This window comes from Lontra canadensis, unplaced genomic scaffold, assembly GCF_010015895.1.
Source record: "Lontra canadensis isolate GAN:19392208 unplaced genomic scaffold, GSC_riverotter_1.0 scaffold39, whole genome shotgun sequence".
In the NCBI taxonomy this organism is placed as follows: domain Eukaryota; kingdom Metazoa; phylum Chordata; class Mammalia; order Carnivora; family Mustelidae; genus Lontra; species Lontra canadensis.
Window position 1 is genome coordinate 7,685,953 of NW_022631033.1, and position 20,700 is coordinate 7,706,652.

A 20,700-nucleotide genomic window follows, 5' to 3' on the forward strand; every position below is an offset into this window, starting at 1 on the left:
TAAAATATCTTCTCCAGACACTGTATGCTCCTCTGCTAGACTGTAAGCTCTTCGAGGGCAGTCTTGTTGGGTTTATCTTTGTATCTTCCCAGCGCCTAGCATAGTGCCCTGCACGTCATAGGCGCCCAATAAATATTGATGATGAATGAAGTCCTTGTCTTTATAATGTGGCCAAATCATGGGGGTTGCTTTCCAGTTGACACTCTTCTTCCTTTGTGAGTGCCGCCATTTTCTCTCTTGAGCTCCTGGTGATGTTAGATCTGACTCTTCTTTCCTTTGGGGCCCGCTTAGACTGCTCAGTTGTGGCAAATGCTGCCCTTCTGTTTCTTTGACCCAGCTTTTGATTATAAGAGAGGCAAGGGATAGTGCCTGGAGGAGGAGATTGACATGGCAAGTGCTTTAATACAAGAAAACCACCACATAGACCTGACTCTTAACAACATCACGGTGCATGTGCAGCTCATGAGGCGATGGGTCAGAACCTCCATCTTTGCCGAGCCCCTACCAGCTTGGGCACGTGGGCTGGCTTGGCTGACTCCTCACATCTGGCCCAAGGGGCTTGCACGGAACCTAGGAGGTTGTAGAAATTGCAGTTTTCCTTTTTATATCAAAAGAGGAGTTTTTAACAAGATGTAGAACGTTTACCAGAAAACTCAAGACAACCAAGACTGTAGAAATACTCTTTTAAGGGTAGGGAATCAGCTGAGTTTAGAGGGTACTTTTATTGTTTTTTTAACATAAGGATAGGTTATCTGGGATGATAAAAGTTAAGCTAGATTTTGCTTTTGCTCGTTTTCTCCAAACCTGGGCAACCCTGTGTCAGAACTTTAATCTTAGGCATTTACCCTTATATTCTTTCATCATCTACTCTCCAAGTGGTAGGTTAAAGCAAGAATTCAGGGCTCATTAAACTGTTGCCTGATTAACGGGTTATCCCTGCAGAAGGAAAATGTATCGCTTGAATAGGTGTGCCCTGCTCTGCCTTGAAGAGACCTCAAGCTTAAAGTAGCTTCTCAGCTGGGCCTTTCCTTCCCACTTGACAGCAAAGAAGCATTTCTCCTTTGGAATATGTGTAGTTGATACACATCCCACTGGTGCATCTCTTGAGTATAGTTGGAAACAGGCATCTGGGAGTAGAAGAGTAAAGGTTCTGGTGAGCACCGGATACCTGAGACAAAAAGTTTCTGCTCCTAAATGGCACCATGTCCATGTCCTTGGCCCCACTCCCATGGAGGCTCAGAAGGGCTGTAACCTACCTGGGAAAGGAGGTGAGTACGAAGGGCCGGAAGGAACCTGCTGGCTGGATCTGGAGGAGGAGGATTCTGAGCTGCTCCAAGGGGTCCAGAGCAAGGTGATTTGGGCTTAGAGGGAACCAGATTCCATTAGAAGAGGCCCCCAAGTTTTGTGGGTTTGAGAAGCTTAGGGCTTGTCCCATTGCTGCTGTCTTCCCTGCTGCTTTTCAGACTCCCCTAATTGTTGGGGCGCCCGGATGGCTCAGTCTGTTAAGCGGCTGCCTTCGGCTCAGGTCACGATACCAGGGTCTTGGGATGGAGCCCCGCATTGGGTTTCTTGTTTAGCGGGGAGCCTGCTTCTCCCTCTCCCTCTGCCCCCTTCCTCCTCTGTGCCTGCTCTTGCTCCAAATAATTAAAGAAAAAAAAAAAAGACTCCCTTACTGTACTACGTATGCAGAGACTATACTACCGTGGGAATCCTGTTCACCTGCATTTAAAGGCTTACAAGTGCTGTTAACGTTGGATGAGGTTGACGGCAACCTGATTGTTGTCCAATCAGCTGTCAGCTCAGCATTGGAGAGCTCAAGTGCTCTGTGTTAATTAAAATGACTCTAGCTATTGTAATAGCTAAACTCCAAAATTTGAGTAGCTCAAGCAAGTAAGTTCCTTTCTTGCTTTTGCAAGGAGCCAAGATGGTGTCCAGGCAGTTTTCCTCATGGTGTGACTGAAGGACCCAGGGATGTCCCATCCTAGGATGGCCATCCCCGGGCTCACAGCCCTTCAACCTGACTGATCAGGACCAAGTGAAAAGTGGAGGAATCTTACCTGTTTAATTAGCTTGGCCCAGAAGTGTCACTGAGTCAGATTCCAGGGGTGAGAACTAATTGCAGAACCGTGAATAGGTGCAGGGAGTGTCGGGGAAGGACACTGTTCTCTTGGGTGCTCACTTTCCAGAAACAACCATGAGATGAGCAAGGAGCATAAATCTTCCTTGCATAGCTAGTCTGTCACATTTTACTTATGCTCCCATTGATTCTTTTGAACACCATATATATCTATATATAATTTTATTTTTATTTATTTTTTTATATTTTTAATATATTTTTATTTTTTATATTTATTTTTTTGTGTGGGGGGGTCTTACCTGTAGTGTCTAGGCATTCAGGATTTTCTGAAGGTGAGCATATTAGGATTTAAGAGTCAGATTTTTAAAGCAACTTATCAGGCGTTAGAGTTACCTGGCAAACCTAGTATTCCCTCCTTAGAGTAATTTTTATTTTTTTAAGTTTCAGTAAAGGGGTACTCAGTTTCTATTGATTTTCTTCTTCCTTTTTTTTTTTTTTTTTTTTTTTTTTTTGGCCTGGTTGCTGCTGTTTGTGTCACTCAATGCAGTTCAGATATGCAAAAGACCTCAGTGAATGCTGCTGAAAGCTCTTGCCCTACTTTGATCTAGTGTTGTCCTGCGTTTGGACCTGGAAGAAATTCCTGGGAGTCAGACTGTTGAGTACAGGTAATTATAAACAGTTGAGAGCTGGGACGCCATGGCTTCCATATGAGGAGCGAACGCAGAATTTGTGCCACAGAAAGCACACCAGCAGATAACGCACAAGCCGCGCAGCCACCACTGACTACCTTGCTGACCCTCCTGCTCACCACGCAGGTTCCTGTTGCCCAATCAACACACTTCTTTATCCCTCTCCCTGGATTATTTCCCCAGGTCCTCCCCAGTCCCTTTATTTTTCCCCTACATAATCTCATTGGCTCCCTGATACATACAAGTGTACATACACATCAGTTTCATGATGCAGAAAGCTATGTTTATTTTTTTTTTTTTTGATCCCTAGCTCTACACAGGGGACATTTAATACATATTGAATGAATTAATGAAAAGCAAGAAAATGAGTGTGATGAGTAACTTTTAGTTCCATTTGCTTAGACTGGTATCTCAGTAATATCGCTTGATGATAATGCTTAATATTAAGTAATGTTAAATAGGGATTGGGGGAATATTTTAATTTAAATTTAAATTGATTTAACATTAAATTTAATTTAATGTTAAATAGGGATTGGGAGAATATCTTTTGCTGATCTGATGTTTGTAGTTGGGGAAAAGGAACACAGAAAAGTGCACAAAATATTTGTAGTAGTTCATTGAAAAATTACACAGCACACACCTCTGTAACCAATACCACAAGCCTCCCTCCCCTATCTCTTCTGGATCACAACTTCTTCCCTCTCCACTGCCTTCAATTTTGCCTCCTTTTCTCGCTTTACTTGAAAGTTTTTACCACATGTGTTGCATCATGTTAGTTTTGCTGTCATGAGCAGTAGCAACATCTTGGTGCCTTACAAAAACAAACCTGTATATCTTGAATTGATAAGGGTTTATGAGCCTGAGATCATGACCTGAGCCGAAGGCAAAGGCTTTAACCCACTGAGCCACCCAAGCGCCCCTATTCCTTTTTCTTCTTAAAATCATATTTACATTCCTTTTCCCCAATAGGATTTATCCTAATGGGTACTAGTACAGATAGTTCTATTTTCAAAAGTCTTTTATTGGTAACTCTACTACACGTCTTTGCCATCAAAATGTGTATATAAAATCTTACGGAAAACCTCAGCTACTGCAGGGTTATGTAACAGAAAGAGTTGCCAACTTTGAAGTCAGAAGTATGTGGGTTAGGATTCCAGTTCGGTCACTTTGCAGCTGTGTGAACCTGCGTAAGTGAGACTCACTTTCCTAGCGGAGTCGCCTGCCCACACCTCATGTCTGAGATGGATCGAGTTGTATGTGCTTGGCATTGACTGAACTCCCCGTTAGTGAGCTCGCAGCAGCTCCGTGAGGGAGATGCTATTATCATTCCCATTTTAAGGACAAGAAAACCGAGATCAACTTGCCCGAGGTCATGAGGGCATTTAGTGGTAAAGCCAATATCCAAGACCTGGTATCTGCTCCTCCCTCAGGCTGTCCGTTCTCCTCAGAAACATGGGGATGATCATCACTTTCTCTCAGAACTGCTGCGAGAAATAAGCATGTATGGGAAAAGGACCCTCTAGCATTTTTGTAATATAGCAGGTTTTTATTGTTTCGATGACGTGTTGGGCATGTGCGGGGTGGGGGCGGGGAGGGGAGTTGAGGCAACAGAGCTGAACAGTTCAGAGTTTAAAGTGTCTCAGCGAAGACATGTCCCCCCCCCTTACGTGTAATTCTAGAACAAGTCAGGTAGTTACTTCCCTTGATGCAAAGTGGTGAGTCTACTCCACTGGTTTTCTAGTAAAAATGGAAAAAGGCCAATTTCTTAGCTCAGTCAGATAGATTAACTTCTTAATGACCATGAAAAGCATAGGAAAATCTGCCCTCATTTTAACCATGTGAAATAAAAAGGACGAGGAAAAAAAATCAAGTAATAAAAGTTTGGCTGGAAGTTGGTGTGCAAGACAAAACGCACCAGCGAATGAAAGAGGGTTTTCTTCTGGCCATTGTAATTGGGAGAACATTCATTTCTGCAGAAGAATGTCTCAAAAGGAAGAAGGCTTAGGGTTTTAGAGAGGTGAACATGGAAATCATGAAGAAGGACGGAAACCTTTAGTTCCTGGAATGTGTGTGGGGGGGTGATCCCGAAGTGTAGCTGCTTCCCAGAACTTAAAATGTCATGAGATTTCTTAACCACTGCTTCCTTCTGGGAGCAGTTCAGAAAAAGCTCGACAGTGTCCGTGGTGTTTGGAGAGGACAGAAGACTGCAGAATCATCCGACAGCACCATGGGTCCTTACCCAGAAAGTGACAGTGGTCAAGGTAACACATTAGAAACCTAATCAGGGGACTAAGAGACGAGGAGCACGAAACACAGCTCTATCACGTGATTTATAACTTTCAACTTAAAATCGATAGTTCACAAACATCAGCTCTTTGCACTTGATTATATCACAGCAATAAATTCAATTAAACCAGTATTTACTGAACACCTTTTCCATCAAGTTCTAAATATTTATATAAGTTGGTGTATCACATTATTGTTTCCCTCCCCTGGTCATTTGTCTGCTTAAAATCCTCAATAACCTTTCTGATAATGAAATATTCCTACAACACTGCAACAGGTCATAAAAGCTTCCCCACTGCTCTTCCTTACTAATTAGAAAGTCAATAACCCAGCCACCCTATCCCTTCCCTCCCACCCCCCAGCAGCCTTCAGTTTGCTTCCTGAGATTAAGAGTCTTATGGTTTGTCTCCCTCCGGATCCTATCTTGTTTCATTTTTTTCCTTCCCTACCCCCCACGAACCCCCACCCTGCCTCTTACGGACACTGGGGAGGGTGTGTGCTATGATGAGTGCTGTGGATTGGATAAGACTGAAGATTCACAGACCTGTACCCCTGGGGCGTATAATACATTATATGTTAATAAAATTAACAACAGGGACGCCTGGGTGGCTCAGTTGGTTAAGCAGCTGCCTTCGGCTCAGGTCATGATCCTGGCGTCCTCGGATCGAATCCCTTATCGGGCTCCTTGCTCGGCAGAGAACCTGCTTCTCCCTCTGTCTCTGCCTGCCTCTCTGCCTGCTTGTGATCTCTCTCTCTCTCTCTGACAAATAAATAAAATCTTTAAAATAAAATAAAATTAAATTAACAACAAGTCATAGAAGGTTTATGGAAAAGAAATCTTTAGGAAGGAATTTTGTGTGTAGTCGAGACTGGCTAAGATTAAAATAAATTTAAGTAAATGAGTTTTTTTTTTTTTTTAAAGATCTTATTTATTTGACAGAGAAAGAGAGATCACAAGTAGGCAGAGAGGCAGGGGGAATTAGGCTCTCCACTGAGCAGAGAGCCTGTTGCAGGTCTCGATCCCAGGACCCTGAGAACATGACCTGAGCCGAAGGCGGAGGATTAACCCACTGAGCCACCCAGGCACCCCAGTAAATGAGTTTTAATATGAAAAGTAAGCTGGGGCAAAATAAGAATTTGGTTTCTTTCTGTTAAAAGAACAAAGTTTTCTTGGGCTATTGGTCTGCTCGTAATAAGAGATTGTAAGATCTTTCTTTACCCGTTAAAGTTGTCTGCCTACGAAAAAAAAAAAAAAGTCAGTAGTGGAGCACTTGGCCATCTTAAGTGACCGACTCTTGATTTCTGCTCGGATCATGGTCTCAGGGTGGTGTGATGGAGCCAGGGATGGACTGAGTGCTGGGCGTGGAGCCTGCTTAAGATTCTCTCTCTCTCTCTCCCCCTCTGCCCCTCCCCTGCTCTCTAAAGAAAAGGAAGATAATCAGTAGTCTCCCCTTATCCAGGGTTACTGTGATCTGCTGGGTAACCTCGTTCCTGAAGCAGAGGCTCCTCCTCACACGGCAGCATCAGAATGTCAGCAGCCGGCAGGTGCTACATCACAGCGCTGATGTCATAATGCTGACGTCATAACGCTAAGGTCACAATGCTGACATCACTCCCCCTCATCGCCTCAGGTAGGTGTTTTATCTCACAAGAGGGGTGAGTACGGTAAAATAAGACCCTGTAAGAGGGAGAGAGAGCACATTCACATTTATGATGGTAGAGCTGTAACTGTTCTGATTAGTGACCGTTATTCTCTCCCTGCGCCCAAGTGATAAATTATACTTCATGGTTCACATATATCGGGAAAAACAGTATATACAGGGCTGAGGGCTAGCACAAAGGTCCCACGTATGGTGCCTTTGCCCAGTTTCGCCTCACGGTGACATCTTACACAGCTGTCAGTAGAAGAACTACAGGCCCAGCGAGCTTTACAGAGTTTAATAGAGAAAGAGATGGATCCAGTGCATTGTTCTTTCAATACTCATTTATAGACATGGCAGGGGAGAATAATTTTCTATATAAGTGACCTATTTTTTTACTCAATGTAACCTGTAAAGTCACTGGACAGCAAAGTAATTTTCACCAATAGTTTCCCATTTCTTGATTGTAAGTATTTCTTTACAGTAAGATGTTTTGGGGCCAAATTATTTCAGAAAGAAATAATTCAGGGCACTGTGCTCTGTGCAGACAGTACACCTCGATGGCCTGGCATTTCATTTCGCCTTCAAGAAGTGGACATTCTTCACCAGGCACAGCTATGTTCTTGTGAAAAGCTGTGGAAAACTCCAATAGTTGGGATTGTCTTTTTCGCAAATGCGCGGCTACTGCGGATTACTGGAGCTCTGGCGCCCTCTGGTGGTGATAGTGGGGAAAGCAAGTTAGAGCTCAGCATTTCTGGGTACCCTATGGCTGGCGAAGGCTCACAATTGACAACACCGAGGAGCGTCAAGAAAAATTACCCGTGAGAATGTGCACTTGTCAGTTCCTTTAGTCTTCCCTCACATAAAAATTGCTAACATTTTTGAGGGTGTTCGGGCCAGAGAAAGCAACATCTAATCTCATAAACTGAGAGTACGCTCAAAAGCCAGTGTCATGGAAAAAAAAAATTACAGCTCTTTGAGAGATGCTAACAAAAATCAATCTGTTTCATCACATGTGTGTGCATCGTGCCAACAAATCCCCTCTCACTGAAACAAATTAAGTAAATTTTAAAACATCACTAAGGGGCGCCGTGTGACTCAGTCGGTGAAGCCTCTGGCTGTCGGTTTCAGCTCAGGTCACGATCTCAGGGTGGTGAGATCAAGTCCCGCATCAGGGTCTGCGCTGAGTGCTTAGGATTCTCTCTCTTCCTCTCTCTGTCCCTTCCCCTGCTCTAAAAAAATAATAAAGAGGAAAAATAAAATGTCATTGAGAATTAGATTGAAAACAAACCCACTCACAGTATGTAGAAAGATGTATTTTCTGGACAATTTGAACGATAAGCTGCAAGAGTAGACATTGTGCAAGCATTTTACTTCCATCTATTTTATGTTCTTAGGCTTAGAGAGAGTTCCTTTAAACAGCATAAGGATGGGTTTTAAAAATGCAATCTGAAGTTCCCTATCTTTTCATTGATGGTTATATGAGTATCAACCTAATTCGACTTACTCTCTTCTTTGTCCTTTACGTATGATCTGTGCTTGTTCTCTATGCTTATGTTTTCTCTTGTTTCATTTTGAATTGATTGAGTCTTTTTGTTTTAATCTTTTTATTATGTTCAGTTAGCCAGCATATAGTACATCATTAGTTTTTGATGTAGTGTTCAACAATTCATTAGTCGCGTATAACACCCAGTGCTTATCACATCACGTGCCCTCCTTAATAAACATCACCCAGTTACCCTGTCTCCCCCTTCCCTTCTGTGACCCTCAGTTTGGTTCCCAGAGTCCAGAGTCTCTCATGGTTTGTCTCCCTCTCTTATTTCTTCCCCTTCAGTTTTCTCTCCCTTCCCGTAAGGTCCTGTGTGCCATTTCTTATGTTCTACATATGAGTGAAATCATATGATAATTGTCTTTCTCTGCTTGACTTACTTCACTTAGCATAATCCCCTCCAGTTCCATCCATGTTGATGCAAATGGTGGGTATTCATCCTTTCTGATGGCTGAATGATATTCCATTGTGCATATGAACCACTTCTTTATCCATTCGTCTATTGAAGGGTGTCTCAGCTCCTTCCACAGTTTGGCTGTTGTGAACATTGGGGTGCATGTACCCCTTCTCTTCACTACATCTGTATCTTTGGGGTAAATACCCAGAAGTGTAATTGCTGGGTCATACGGAAGCTCTATTTTTAATGTCTTGAGGAACCATCATACTGTTTTCCAGAGTGGCTGTACTAGTTTGCACTCCCACCAACAGTGTAAGAGGCTTCCCCTTTCTCCATATTCTCACCAATATTTGTTATTTATTGCCTTGTTAAATTTGCCATTCTAACTGGTGTAAGGTGGTTTCTCATCATGGTTTTGATTTGAATTTCCCTGATTGCTAGTGATGTTGAACATTTTTTCATGTGTCTGTTGGCCATTTGTATGTCTTCTTTGGAGAAGTGTCTGTTCATGTCTTCTGCCCACTTATTAACTGGATTATTTGTTTTTTGGGTGTTGAGTTTGAGGAGTTCTTTATAGATCTTGGATACTAGCCCTTTATCTGATATGTCATTTGCAAATATCTTCTCCCATTCTGTGGGTTGCCGCTTAATTTTGTTGACTGTTTCCTTTGCTGTGCAGAAGCTTTTGATCTTGATGATGTCCCAACAGTTCATTTTTGCTTTTGTTTCCCTTGCCTTTGGAGATGTTTCTTGAAAGAAGTTGCAAGCCAGAAAGGGCTGGCAAGACATAATCAGGGCACTAAATGAGAAGAACATGCGACCAAGAATACTTTATCCGGCAAGGCTGTCATTGAGAACGGACAGAGAGACAAAGGACAGACAAAGACTGGAAAAATGCGTGACCACCAAGCTAGCCCTGCAAGAAATATTCGGAGGGATTCTATAAAAGAAGACCCCAAGAGTAATATAGGCCAGAAATTTACAGAGACAATCTATAAAAGCAGGGAGTTTACAGGCACATGATGGCACAAAATTCTTATCTTTCAATAGTTACTCTCAACATGAATGACCTAAATGCTCCCATGAAATGGCCCAGGGTTTCATATTGGGAAAAAAAGGCAGGACCCATCCATATGCTGTCTACAAGAGACTCATTTTGAACCTGAAGTCACCCTTGTATTGAAAGTGAGGGATGGAAAATCATCTTTCATGCCAAGGGACCTCAAAATTGCTGGGGTAGCAATTCTCATATCAGACAAATTAGAGTATTTATTTTTCATTTTTTAATTCATGGCTTTTTTAAAAAATCAGGTAAACCATGAAATATTACCATGCATATGTAACAAATTCCTAATGATTCTTAAATGAATACTTAAGAATGTAAAGTCTGAAGAAATGTGTGCTCCGTGAGAGCTGGGGAACTTCTGCCTCTGCCCACTGCTGTGTTCCCAGCAGCTGCACGGCCTGCATGGGCTGAGGAACACCAGCCATGTTCACCTGCCCATGGCCTCCATGCTGTGGCTGTCCATCATATCTATTTATTTTTTTAAATTTAATAACATAAGTGTGATACCACCCTTATCATCACAACAAACAGCTTTGTTGTGGTTTCTTGACTGGTTTCTTGACTGACCATTACTTGTTGCTTTTTTTTTTTTAAATCATTCTGAACTCAGTCTGTTCGATGTTCTTTTGATGGGCTTATGTGAGTAATGCTTGCTCTTAGTTTTTATTTATCAAAAAATACGTTGTTTTGTCTGTGTTGTTAAAAGGTGTTGCTGGATGATTGATTCTAGATTGGCTGCTATTTTCTCCCAACATTATGAAGATATTTGCTTTAGGCCAAAGGCTCCTGTTGAAGTCCAGATGCTTACGTGATGGTGTTGGGTGGGGCCTTTGGGTGATTATGTCACGACGACAGAGTCCTGTGAATGAGATTCCTACTTCCATGCCCTCTGCGGTCTTGTGAGGATACCAGAAAAGTCAGCTACCGGGAAGGGGGCCCTGATCTTGGACTTCAGCCTCCAGAACTCTGAGAAATTACATCTCGGTTATTTGTCAGATATCCAGTCTGTGGTGTTTTTGGCCCTGCCAGGCTAAGCTGTATTATTTCTCTCTCTTCTGCCTTGTCTTTTAGCTTCTGAGAATATACCTGGTGGTCTAATCATTTTATCTTATTCTCTGTTTTCTTTGTGGCTTCTTGGAAATTCTTTTCTTTCCTTTGATATAAGTTGTATTTTCTGTGTCTGTGGATTCACTTCTTTTATGGATTCTGGAAGACTCCCACTAACTGTCTTTTCAAATGTCGCCTTTCTCCTCTCCCGGTGGGGTTGTGATGGACGTATGTTACACCACACCCTGTCTTCCAGGGCTCTCTAGCTTTTCATTCATGTTTTGTTCTCTTTGTTATCTGGTGGTTTATTCTGGATATTTTCTTCTTATCTGTATCTAGGTCACCAATTCTCTTTTAATCTATAGCCAATCAGCTATTTAACCCACCTGTGGAATTCTTATTATTTTCTTTCTTAAAAAGTTCTAGTTTGTTCTTTTATAATTTCCGTGACCCTTTTTTTAAAAAAGATTTTATTTATTTATTTATTTTGAGAGAGAGAGAGACAGAGAGAATGTGAGTGGAGGGAGGGGCAGAGGGAAAGAGAGAATCTCAAGCAGACTCCCCACTGGCAGGGAGACGGATGCAGGGCTCCATCCCAAGACCCTGAGATGATGACCTGAGCTGAAGGCAGACGCCCACCTGACTGAGCCACCCAGGAGCCCCTGAGGCTAGCTTATATTTTCTTAAGGGCTAGGAATTTGTTTTACTTTACCTAGGATCCATTGTACGGCCTTGTCTTGTAGAGGGCCTAGTTCAACACGACGGCAAATAAAGATGTGTAGGAGAAAAAAATTTGCTGGCACAAAAATAAAGTTCTTAGCAACTTGTATGGAGCTGTTGATCTGGTAAATGTGTTTATTTCTCTTTTTCTTTTTCCCAATAAGCAGAGAACTCCATAAGTTTGCTTTTACACTAAAGTACGTTTCACTGTCTTGTCTCAGGACATTCCCCTGCTATAATTTAGTTAGTGGGGAATCTACTTACATCACCGTTTTATAAGATGGGTGATAACAATTTAGTACTGCAGTGACATTATGTTGATAGACTTTTGTGTATTTATACACATGCATAGGCTGTAGTGGGAGCTCTTTCCCACAGATTTCTCAGGCCTGCCCCTACGGTGAAGGGTGCAGGGATTCAGAAATCTGGGTCATGGTAATATAGCTGCCTTCAAAGCGAGAGGCAAATGGCAATCCCTGGTACTCACCACCACCAAGCAAAGCAACCTTTCTTCTTGGACATCCTTGGTTTTGGAGGCAGTATAGGCTGTATTTTGGTGCTGCTCCCATCCAAATACTCAACAGACCAGTGATTCAAAGGCTGGTAACTTTGTGGCCCAGAATCAAAGCAGATCCTTCGGTTTGCTGGGTGAGCTCCGCACAGACTTTCGCCAGCATCCTGGTGGACCTGGCGGTGCTGGGAGTGTCAGCATCTGACTGGGCTGCCGGGAAGCCTGTGGTTGGCTCCCGGAGGGGAATCCTGGTGCCTGCCCCCAGGCTTTGGGAGCAAAACTGTGCTCTCTTCAGGAAGGAAATATTCCTTTGAGAGTAATTCTTGGCTAACTATCAGGTTAGGAAATACCCGGTACCTATTAGGAGATTTGAGAGGCACATCATAAAATAAGTTTTTTCTGATCTTCTAAGTCTCAAAATCATTACCGTTCTCCAGCATTAAACTGAAGGGATTATATGGGACCCGGCAAGCCCTGAATGAGCTAATAAGCTCATTGCCATCCGTCCCTTTCTCAATCCGTGTCTGTGACATTATGTTGAGTTACCTGAGTGAAAAACAATGAACTTAGTTTATAGATGGTGCTCTATGACCTTCTGGCATTAGTCAGAAGTGACAGGATTTTAGTGCTTGGAGATGCTCTTCGGGGTGGTGGGGAGGAAATCCCAGTGACCGGATATTTAAGTGGCATGTCTCACGATCCTCTTCTTGGACAGAGAATGTAAGAGGTGTGGGATCTACACCAATTCTTGGGAACTTGCTTATGGTTTGGATGGTTGATCAGCACCTGGAAGGAGAAGAATTAGGAAACAGGTGACAAGTAAGCTTGGGGAAGACTATGTACGAGGACATCCAAGAATGTGCAGGGAATGTGGAAACATTAGCAACTCAAGTAAATGCTCGTCAAAGGGCTCTCATTGAAGACGGAGTTCTTCATGACCAAGTGTAAAGGGTGACTTGTCTTACAGATGTTAGTTCCGTCTTTGCCTTCTCCAGCTCTTGTTCAGCGGGCTCAGGACAAAGCAACCATTGTTAGCAAGCATGGTGGGTCTTCACGGATTCAACCACAAAGATCCCCGGTGGTGGGGCGCCTGGGTTGCTCAGTGGGTTAAGCCTCTGCCTTCGGCTCAGGTCATGATCCCAGGGTCCTGGGATCGAGCCCTGCATCAGGCTCTCTGCTCAGCGGGGAGCCTGCTTCCTCCTCTCTCTCTCTGCCTGCCTCTCTGCCTACTTGTGATCTCTCTCTGTCAAATAAATAAGTAAATTAAATCTTAAAAAAAAAAAAAAGATCCCAGTGCTTGCCGAGTGACAGGTGGCTGCTACTGCTGTTTTTTACCCAGAGTGCCAGGAGCATTGACCAATGCATGGCCCCCAATACGGTGTCCTGTCCCAGGGAGGATGGGAGGCATCGTGTCACTTGGTTGTACTGGACCACTTCTGATATGAAAAAAGGAGGGATTTGCCATCCCCGGAATGGAAACTTACTTTGAATACAGCTTTTCATTTTGACGCCAGCTGAATTTTCTGAATGCCTAATTCACAGTCTGAGTATCATTTATGACACTATTTCTGAATGAGGAAATTGTTTTACCGCAAAAGAAGTAAGGCCGATTTTTGTGGAATAAAATATGTTTATCTAGAATAGTCGGTCACTTTTAATGGTAGTATGGCTTTATGAGGGCTAATTTGTTGAGCTGCCTGACATAGAACATTTGCAAGTTGGTGGTACTTTCTGGTAGGATATAAAACATACGCAGAACCAGCATTCAGTGCTGGTTCAGGGTCTAGGAATGAAGTGGGAATGGGAGTGATCTCATGACCCACTGGTATGTCTTGTCCTTCTCATCTCTGTCCTCATGACTTAGGCTGTGCTACACTAAAGGTCCTACTCTCCAGGGGACCCTTCAACCCACAACTTTTCACTCTGTCCCGCAAAAAAGATGATTCTGTTGAACTGAAAGTTGAAAGAGCAACCTGGCCCTTTTGAGATCCTCTACCATTGGACACACATGCTGGGGTGGGGGAGTTATTCTTCCGACTGAGAATATTTATCTTAATTATGAAGCAGAAATAATGGTTGCAGATCCACAGTGAAGCAAGGCAGGAGTGTGAGGTCAGAGAGTTTAAATATCCTTTGACTCTGACGCCTTTGTTGGATCAACGTGTCAGAAAATGACAGGCACATTCAACATACACAGTTTCCTCAGGAAAGAGAATTCCACGTGCACAGAGACAGGACAATCCCTTACTTACGTGCTTTCAGCCCGTGAAAATGTATTTCTGTTTCCCCAGCTCAGTGGACTTAGGAGTTGCCGTATTTATTTTACATTTAACTCCTTATTTCCATTGGGGCTGTTTGGATTATGCCAAGATACAAAGTATCCCCAAATTTCAGTGCTCAGTAACAACACATATTTATTTTTTACTCATAATCCGAGGGGGTCCAAGACAGTGGAAGGGGCCGTGAGTTTTGTAATCCGAGCAGGAGAATTATTTGCAATCTGTACCTGGAGGGCAGTACAAAGCTCTCAGTACAACTTTCAGGTCTGAAACTGAAAGTCCCATAGATCTGTATTCTCCTTAACCTTGGCCATGGTTGTTGTCAGGGATAAGGAAGAATCTGTTCCTGTCTGGTGGGGCTGTTCTGTCTGGTGCCACTTTATCAAGAAGCTAGTGATTTATCTTCACTAATTTGGTCTTACGACTTCCAAGAATTAGCTTAGAAGAGAATTTGAGAACCACACTGAATAGGAGGGACTTGTTTTTAATATAGAAGCAAGGTTGGAGCCAGAGGGAAGTGAGGCCGGCAGGAGCCAGGTGTCCTGGATGATTCCGAAAACCGCAGTGGTAGAAATCGCAAGAAGGAGAAAGGTAGTTGTAACAGTGGGTTCCGTTTTCTGTCGGACACACATAAAATTTAACTCCTTGCAAGAACATTTAACAGTATCTTGTATGAGAGTGTTAAGAACAATCTCACAGATATTTCTTTTTATAGCATTCAGTTTGTTCAGTATATTTCATAAGTAAGTTTAAGTTATTCTTAAGCTAGTAACATTTTTGACACCCCCCCCCCCAAAAGTACTTACTGCATGGAAATTCCCTCAACTCCTTGACCACTGGGTTAGTTACTGTCAGGGGTTGGAGGGGAGAGCAGAAGAAAAGCAGCATTTTTGATGGATTTCCACTAGATGGTGCTATTTGAGTTTAAGATTGAACCTGCTGTCCATTTTCATGCAGGAATTTGGCTATTACGGAGAAGACATTTACATTGTGTTACTTTTCTCTCCTACGTTAATACCAAAAACATGTCCAGACCACTGTTACCCATTTAGAAAGTAAAATAATAAAAATTTTTAGCCTCTGGAAACTTGAAAACACTGTTTACTTTTTGTGAGCCGGTATTTTTATTATATGTGGTATTTTTATTGTAATTTATAGAAATTATCTTTTTACCATCAAATACATTTTTTTGTGATCTTTACATGTGTTGTAAGGTGGTATCATAGCTATTTTCCTTCCTGGGTGAAAGAAACATTTTCAAACCACTTGAAAGACTATTGGCTCCACCTTTCAATTTTTTTTTTAAACCAGGCAAGAAAACCTCTTGAGTGGCTATGTTTGTATGTAAGAATAGACTACCTCTGAGTACTTAGTTTCACTTCAATTGTCAAAAGACATTATAACAAAAACAAAATTCTGAACAATAAATAGCACTGGTTGCAATCGCTGAATGGGGCATACGGTATCTACTGATTGTCTGAGTGTTATTCCAGAATAACAAGGAGCCTGGCAGCTCTCCCTGTTTTTCTTTGCTGTGAGTACGCAGCTGGAAGGAGTCCTAGGAATGACCTAATCCATCTCAGTCATCGTACAAGCAAAGCAACCGAGGATCCAGAGCCCATTTTAAAGTGTCCTTGGGAGTGGAAGGAGCGATGGGCTTTCTTGTCTCCTTCTTGAGCACAGTCCCACAGGGCGGGCGCTCTTCTACAAAATGTTTGCTCCTAGACAGTGTCCAAATGCAGAACCAGATTATGAGTAAAGAATCAGGGTCTCAGTCAGTGTTTATGGACAATTCCTGTTTAATAAAAGTTGCACAGTTAAAGAGTGGCATGAAATGGTCCCGGAGCTGAAAGATACAGACCAGCCATGTCCCTAGAATCGGTTGTCCAGTGAGAAGCACAGATCTTGTGGGCAGGTGGAACTGGAGGGCTCATTACAGCTCCTGTGCCTACAACCTGGGTAACCTTGGACAAGGTGCGGCACCTCTCTGCCCCAGCTTCTCTATGAGAGAAGTTAAATGTCAATACCTACTTCGGGGAAGTGTAGTGCGGCCAAAAAGAAATAACATGGTAGGCTTTCAATAACCATCCCCTCTTTTCATTAAGAAATCATTTTTAAAATGGAAAATAAGTTTGGGGCAACTGGATAACTCAGTTGGTTAAGCCTCTGCCTTCAGCTCAGGTCATGATCTCAGGGTCCTGGGATCAAGCCCCACGTCCGGCTCCCTGCTCAGCAGGGAGCCTGGTTTTCCCTCTCCCTCTGCCTCTGCCACTCTCCCTGCCTGCGTGCACACTTCTCTTTCTGACGAATAAATAAAATCTTTAAAAATAAAATAAAATGGAAAATAAGTTTAAGAGCCCAATTTAAGCAACAGATGAGAGCAAAGTCTGATGTCAGGGATCTGTCCAATAGGGAACTAGGTTGCATTTTGACTGTTCTAATGATTGATTCTGATTAATTTCTTCATCCTGGCTTTGCAAATCTCATTTGATTGATTGCACAGACTAGGCAGAATCAAGCTGATGGGAACCCATAGATAACAGAAATCAACCATAAGGTACAGAAAGTTGCAGGTAACAGAAACTCAGTGGTTATAGAGGTCGTGTACCTGCCCTGGGTCTGAAACACCTTGGTTGGACCTGGCGTCATGTGACATCGCTGAGACAGACGTTTTTGTTCCTGAGGATTTACACCAGCCTTGTTATGTTCCAGATTGTTGACATGGATGGATTCCCGAACGGTTAACTGTGAGCATTTATAAACTTGAATTTTTTTCTTTTCATTTCTCCTGTCATCCAGCAGATGTCAGTCATTCTCTTTGGTTCGGCTTTGCTTCGTGTCACCTGCCCAGGATCCACTGAAGAGAAATCACCTTGCGTTATGTCAAAGTGACATGTTTGTTGAACTGTAACGATAATAATCCTCCCCATTAACCTACCAGGAGCTGGAGGCATTTTGTACTCAAGCAATGACGAATTTTTATTTTCTCACTTAATAAAAAAAAAAAAAAATCTCCATCTCAGTTTCCAAAATGTATATCTGGGTGATAAATGAGAAAACAGGGAAGGCAGGCGGGGAATTTAACTTTGTGGTAAAATAATTTGTATATACACAAGAGAAGGCAAATCACTCCTTGATGTCGATGTGAGGTTGTGATTTCATTCTATAGTTTAGAATAAAAAAAGCCCTCCAGTTTGTGGTGCATATTTGTGCCAATGTGTGCCTAACAATGCACTTTTAAATCATTCCTGCAACAGTATCAAACAGTCATTATATCTAGCCATTGGTGCTGGCATCAGGCTTGTTAGTTAAGGGCAGATTTTATAAAATCAGAGTAAAACAAGTTTAATTTATATGAGGTAAGTTTCCCCCCATTTCTAAAAGTGAGGGATTGTCTCCTTAACAGAAAATGTATTACATGCAGAAGTTCATGTATCCTTAGATCTTTCTCAAACTTTGTGTTTTAAATCTACTTTCTCCTTTTAATAGGGATTAGTGATTTATCCTCAAAGAGTATGTTCATTAAAGGGAGTAATATTGCCAGTCTGTCTTTCTCAGCAAATCCTGAATTTATTATGGGAAACTGATAATCTCTCTGTAAGCCTCTGTTTGACTCCTATGCTTCAAACTGGTTCATTGAAACAGTTGGACTGACTGCTCTATTTTCTTTAATTTTTATTTTTTTAAAGATTTTATTTACTTATTCGACAGAGAGAGCATAGCAGGGGGAGCCGCAGGGGGAGAGGGAGAAGCAGGCTCCCTGCTGAGCAGATATCCTGGTGCAGGACTCAATCCCAGGACCCCAGGATCATGACCTGAGCCGAAGGCAGAAGCTTCACTGGCTGAGCCACCCAGGTGCCCCTGGCTGCTATATTCCAATATAGGCATTTATGCTCGTATCTGGTGGCTCTTCCTGATGGAGGGGCACTGAGTTTTCCAGGGGATCATAGTGTAACCTGCTTCGGTCCTTCACGGAGATCCTCACTGTCCACAGGCCCTTTGCAGGCAGGAAAAAAAAAAAACAAAAAACACTCAGTTTCTCTTCGTTTTACTTCTTGAGAATTCTTTGGCTGCTATTATCAATTATACAGCTTTTAAATACAACAAGCCAGTTTTCAGGTACTGTATGTAAATAGTAGTTATTCATCAGGAGACAATGGAAAAAAAGATGCCCAACTCATCAAATTAGGAAAAAAGAAACAAAGTTTGATATGAAACAACTCTTTAACAGCTTTATGAGCCATAGTACAGTTTAATAGTTTGAGTAGTAAAAAATGCTATTATATTTTGAAAATCTTACATGCAGAGAGTTTCATAACATAGCAAAAAAGACCTTCTCCTCAAGGTCTTCAGTAGGATGTAAATGTGGCATTATTGATGCACACATCAGAATTCACAAGGTAGAAGAGGGCACCACTCTTGTCCCTCCTTTATTCACACTTGGTCCATTATAGGATTGAGTACATATTCAGTTATCTAACTCTGGCCATGTGGGAAAGTGAGCAGCCCATAACATAGGAAGGACAAGGCAAACCTGCAGACGGGGTAATGGTGGGGGTAGGGGACAGGACGAAAATGCAGAATAGAGCAGAAGAGGGAGAGATGCATGCTCCCTGGGAGGAGGTTGTAGTAATGAGCTCCCGGCCTTGGAGAAACACTGATTGATGAGCTGCTCTGGCAATCGCTCTGCCCCAGTATTCCCACTGAAAGACACAACAGTGACCAAGGTATCCACACACCCTGATTTTTGTATGCACTTGCATATTCAATTCCAGAGATGGGTACAATGGAGGTAAATAAATCCCCCTCTTCTCATTTTCCCACATCCCTACTTTCCAATAGACGTCAGGGATCCCCTCGTTGTTAAAGTTGTAGGAGACGGCAGATTCCCCATGGTTTATTTATTTTTTTCAATGCCGTTTCTGAAATGCAGTAATTGAGAGATCTTTGGACTTTTCAATTTGTATTACAAATGCTAGTGATGTGAAAATTTTGTTTAGATTCGTCCACACCAGGAAATAAGGGTTTTTAGTATACTGTATATAACTTTGAAATTTATCCTTCATTTGAAATACTGCTATCATCATTGTTTAAAGAATTGAAAACTAATTTTCATATTTTAATAAGCCTTCTCTAAATGTTTTGCAAACACAGTTTACATTTCTGGTGACAGAGAATGTAAGAAATTTGCTTACAAAAATGGCAATCAGAACTAGGGTCTCTTCTAGGTTCGACGTCTTTTTAATTCCCGCCGCCACCTGTCAAGAACTGAGCTGCCAGGTGTTGGAGTAGTCAATTAAGACAACAAGCCAAAACAAAAGTACCAGGCAAGCCTTTCATCGCTTTCTGAGCGAGCAGAAGCAACAGGAAAACCTCCCGCACGGCCCGGCACGGGAGAAAGGCGAGGTGGCATCCCAGACAGGAGGGGGCGCTGTCTCCTTTCCGAGGAAGCCCTGCACCAGAGACTCCCGCCATTTTGGGAGCCCAGAAAAGCCGGGAGAGGGAGAGCACCTGCAGGACGCAGGGAGGATAGGTGGGGACTCGCGTCAGGGTGGAAAAAAGTATCTTCCAGCGCCCCCTCGCCCCCAGAGGTGCCCGAGCAAGGCCTCGGTGGGAAGCCTTGGATAAAGAGGCCTCCGGAGGGAAGGGCTTGGGTTAGATGCGCAGATATGCAGAAAAGCAGGGCTGGCCGGGGAGCCGCGTCCTCGAGGGCAGCTCCCCTGCAAGGACGCAGCGCGCTGGCTGTGCCCCGGCCCGGCGTGGGGGGCGGCCTCCCCCGTGAGGCCCTCCGGGTGCAGCCTCTGACCGCGCCTGCGGCCAGGCCTGGAAGATGGTCCGTGGGGCTGGGGCGAGAAGCCGACCCGCTCGCCCTCCAGTTTCAGGCCGCCATCGACTCCTGCGGCCCTTGAGCTGCTGTTGGCCACGCTCTCCACCTGCCGCAGGAGTTTTATTCTTAACCGAAGCCACCGCACTCCTGACTGCCAGAGGGCTCGTTGCTAGGGGCTGGTTTTACTCCCTCGTGCCGCGGCCCTGCGACCTCCCGGGGTCTCTACCTGAGACCATGCAGGTTGGCCCCAGGGCGTTGTCCGGCCGCAGTTTCCCTCAGCGACCCCGTAGGGTCTCCCGACGCCTACTCCTTCGTCCCGGCCGCCGACAGCCGCCTCGTCGAGCGCGAGCGCCCCTCAGCTCTGGCCTTTCCAGCGGCCCGAGCGGCTCCACGGGCCCACCCGGCTGGGCCCGGCTGACCCAGTAAGTGCCTCGCCCCACGCCTCTGCTTGTTTGTTTGTTGCTGCAAAAAGTCTTTGGTCTCTATTCGCTTCCTTTTTTTTTTTTAATCACCACACTTGCTAAAATGTAAGTACTTGTTTGATAGCCTTACATTGTTCTCTAGGTATCTATTTATTTATTTTTTAAAATAAGACTTTATTTGCTTATTTGC

General features: G+C 43.4%; 1 long non-coding RNA gene across 2 annotated transcripts; it reads left to right on the forward strand.

The window, feature by feature from the left end:
* The first annotated feature begins 1,833 nt into the window (after positions 1-1,833).
* Positions 1,834-17,331, forward strand: LOC116874848. Of its 2 annotated transcripts, none has more exons than XR_004384075.1 (3): positions 1,834-2,105; positions 2,625-2,742; positions 17,064-17,331. It is a non-coding gene; the product is annotated as an uncharacterized LOC116874848 (long non-coding RNA). The 2 variants fall into 2 exon arrangements; XR_004384074.1 differs by lacking the exon at positions 17,064-17,331 and adding an exon at positions 6,513-6,561.
* Positions 17,332-20,700: the final 3,369 nt, after the last annotated feature.